This window comes from Aplysia californica, unplaced genomic scaffold, assembly GCF_000002075.1.
Source record: "Aplysia californica isolate F4 #8 unplaced genomic scaffold, AplCal3.0 scaffold00492, whole genome shotgun sequence".
Taxonomy (NCBI): Eukaryota; Metazoa; Mollusca; class Gastropoda; order Aplysiida; family Aplysiidae; genus Aplysia; species Aplysia californica.
In genome coordinates this window covers 152,833-157,042 of record NW_004797762.1, presented here as the reverse complement: position 1 = coordinate 157,042, position 4,210 = coordinate 152,833, and positions in this window count along the sequence as shown.

The window sequence follows — 4,210 nt, the reverse complement described above, 5'->3', positions numbered from 1 at the left end:
ACATTGAGAACTCAGTTTCAGTTTCAATTGATTATAATAGTGGTAAGACAGATTTTGGTCACACTGTGTAGTTCACTGCAAACCAAAATAGGCCTACATGTAATTTCCTAGAGTCTAGTAAGTGTAGACTAACCAAAAATTCTCTACTACAGTAGTCTCCGCCTAAGATCCCAGTGTTCGGGCGCAAGGGAAATACGGGATCTTAGCTGACAAAGCGAAGAAAGAATCTATAGTGGCCCGTGAACTGACGAGACCCCTGGGTAGGTTTATGACACATGGCGAGCAAAGAGTGGTCAACCTTGATGACCAATCACAGCAGCATGGTGGCAAGAGGCATGCCATAATGTTATACCGTACACTCATTCGCATATCGTTTCGAGATCTTTATCTACGTTTATCAGTTGCCCCTCCCCTTTACCTGTCCAAAAATAGTAGCCTTCCATCTCTGATTGAGTACCCCCGCCTTTGTCGTTATGTACCATTACGTTGTGACCACACCAATTAAAATTCAGGCTGTCTCGCAAATTCGGGAATAGAGAAAAACTGCCTTCAACTTCAATGGTCAGGGAAGAGTTCACAGTTCGATGTGATCCTGTCTGGAGCAAACTTGTAGGCCCTACCCACCCAGCGAGTGATGAAAGTTCAGGTGGCGAGCTCAGATGCGAGTGCGATGTTTGGGGAAAAGAAACGAACATCGGCCAGTTCACACCTCGGTGTGATCCTGTCTGGGAATCAGTGTACCGTTTCACGGAGTTTTACAACGCTTGTGATCACATTCACGAGAGTGGCTGATCTTTCATGCGACAGGCAGTTCTTTAATCTCAACGTTTAACTCTTGGTTGATCGGCTGTGCCCGTCCGGGTGTTTGTTCCGTAAATAATGATCAGAAATGCTTCACTTATTCTTTCATTTAGCTTCAAAAGTACTCAAAAGTACTTTTATAAAAAGTATCAGAGTACAGTTAAAGTACAGGTTCTCAAAATGTACCGGAGTACAGTAAAAGTACCGAAAATTGTAACGTAAGTACAAGTACCGGAGTACTTGTACTCCGTTACAACCAGCTCTGCCAAAAAGTTACGAATTTTTTAATCAATTAATTTTTGGTACACTTTTATATAATGAAAAATCCCCAAAATATGGGACGTTCTTTGGTGAGTTTTGAGACAATATTCGTCATAACTCGCTGATTTCTCGGAGTATTTAAAAGAAACTTGGCAACCCAGTACAATTTCTAGTGCAGAATCTAGTCCTGCTTTCAGATTTTTCATAGCTATCCTATTTTTTGAGTTATGAAGACGTTTATAGGTAAAAATGTGGCAGTTTTCCGTGCGTTTTGAGACAATATTTGTCAAGCTCGCCTATTTCTTGGAACATGTAAATGAAACTTGGCAGTTTCATACATTTTTTTATGCAGAATCTAGTGATGCTGTCAGATTTTTTTTATGTCTGTCATACTTTTTGAGTTGTAAAGACATTAACAGGTAAAAAAGTGGCATTCTTTATAGATTTACAAAGATTATCAGTCATATGTTCTCCTAAAGTCATGATATTTGAATGAAACTTGGCAGCATAAAAGGTTCCTCCTTGCCAAGCAATGCTCTGGATCAATTTGTCACAAAAATGTAAGTAGAGAGCTATTAGTCTAATAAATCCAGTTCTGTACTAGTAAATGCATGCATACTTTGTTTTATAGAAAATATGATCGTCTCTGTGTAGATCCATTGTCCGACAGTGTCCTATTGTGTGGTAGATTAAGATGCGTTTTGATAATATAGTTTACAAGTCATGGGAATATTTTGCATGTGTAGGCTACAACTCATACTATAAATGTAACTTATTTACCCACCCCCCTCTCTCTCTCTCACGCGCGCACACACACACATGCACGCGCGCACGCGTGAACGATAACAATGTATAAACGGGACTATCTTCCCAGACTGGACAAAATAAGTACCATACTCTTTAGAACAATCTTAATGCCTAATTTTTCCAAACAGAGCACACAGGACGAGTCCAAGTGTGTGTTTTCCCAAGAGGGGGGAATAGGCTTTCACAACGCAAACACAATGCCATACCACTTCTCAAGATGTTTGCTTTTCTGTTTCTATTCTTCTGTCATGCAATCAAGCAAATAAAAATGACTACATCTATTGTATGGTGACTAAAATGCAACAAAAACGCAAGTTATCAAGGCCCCCGTTTAGTTTTCAAGTACCCTTCCCCTCCTTTCCGGTTCACATAAGCGGGGCCTCGTTTGTAGCGCCCGAGGCGACCGATGGCTGATGATGTCACTCAGTGGAAATTTCCCAGCCGCCGGTCATTCACCCAGCAGGCGCAAATGGCAATGCCGCTTTTTCCCTGAGTTACTCCCACATTTTTAAAGATTACGCGAAAACCGCTAAACACAGAAGCATGAAATTTTAAGGGAATAAAGAAAAATGGTGTACAACGTATTAGTCAGTTTGACAAATCACAGCCCCGAAAAATCTTCAAAGCACACCACATCAACCACTTTCGCAAACGTTTTCGACTACTTCTTGGATGGGTACAAAGTTGTCAAACTGCATACTAGGAGATTGACCTCTTTTCTGACTGGCTGCCAAGTTTCATTCATATCCATTTACGAAAAGCGGCGCGAGAGCGAGATGAAGACAACAACCTTTGCGTTAGTGTGTAGCGTCCCACGAAACACCCCCGCTGCGGGGGCCAAAAAATCGGCAGAACAAAACGCGCTCGGTGGGCATTGATTTAATGTAATATAATCCTGTACTTTTTTTTTTGAATGACGCACATTTAGGGTTAAAATAGCCAATCTTCTTCGGACAGGTGGACACAAGCCCTTATTTGTTAACTTTTATGGTTGTTTATGGGCTATTCTAATTTTGATTTCACTCTATTGTGAAACCTGTCTTATTCACGTTTTTACACTCATCTAAAAATCTTCAGACTAGCTCTTGAAAATTGAAATAGATCTAGATCTAGACCCAAAAATTTGCTCCTTCCCAGACCTCGCAGAATGGCAGTATAAAAGTTGGCTCTGAACTCTCACAAACAAGCAAAAAATCACGAGAGAGGAAGCCGGAAACCGTTCGGAGAAATAAAGATCGGCACTATTTCTCCGAACGTTCGGGAAAATAAAGCTAGGCACTATTTCTCCGAACGTTCGGAGAAATAGTCACTTTGTTTTTTTATTCGGACTCGAGTCCGCCGTACTTAATGACGGCTAGACTGGCAGTCTAGCCGTACTTATTCTAAATATGATGGTAGACTGACCATTTAAAAAAAATAGGACTACTGAATTGTAAATATAAATTTTTAGTGTGCAGTACCTAAAGTATTTGTATTTGAGACAAAACCAGGTGCCTTAATGACAGTGCATGTATTTTAACGAAGTGACTATTCGGACTCGAGTCCGAATATGAAAAAATGTTATTCGGACTCTGATTCTTGTTCAGCATGACATCACTTCCGACTTCCTGTGACTCGTGACTCCGGCTTCCTGTCCTGCCTTACTCGTGACTCGCCTCAGGCTGGGTAGAGACGGGGATCACTTCGGGCAAAATGGCGTTAAATTGTGCTGGAGCCGAGTTTTTATCTTATGATGAATTTGAGTTATAGCGCTTCTAATAAATGTTTATTTGTCAAGAGGCCTGCACACGTGTCGTGTGGCTGTGTGTGCGTGTCGGGGAAGGGGGGGCACTATCGTTTCGGGCGTTGAACGTCGCATACGCGCCAGTCTCCCCCCCCCCCCCCAACGGCAACTGATCATTTATTACAATAATAAGCTAGTCTTGACGTAGATCTACGTAATGAATTGTGCGCTGGTCTATGGAATCAAAAGTTGCCGTATGCTCGGCTCTACGCAGCAACACAACTTTTTCTTGGTAAACAATCGAGATGACACAGGCTTGTGTATTTGAATGAATCTGTCTTTTTTTTTTGCACAGCTCATAATATGCAGGTGTCAGGTGATCTGCTAATCTTCAATTTTACCTTTTTCTACAACAAAGAAAGTGGGAAACATGGAGGGTGGGGGGTTGTATCAATGAGGCGGCGGGCATCGGATCGGCAGATAAAGTGCGGGAGAAACTAAAAAATGGCGGAAAATTGGAGGCACTGAACGCTAGATCTATAGAATGAAGACACTTCCTTTTTTCCGGACCCGAGTCCGAATATGAATTTTTTTTTAGGCCGGCACTATTTCTCCGAA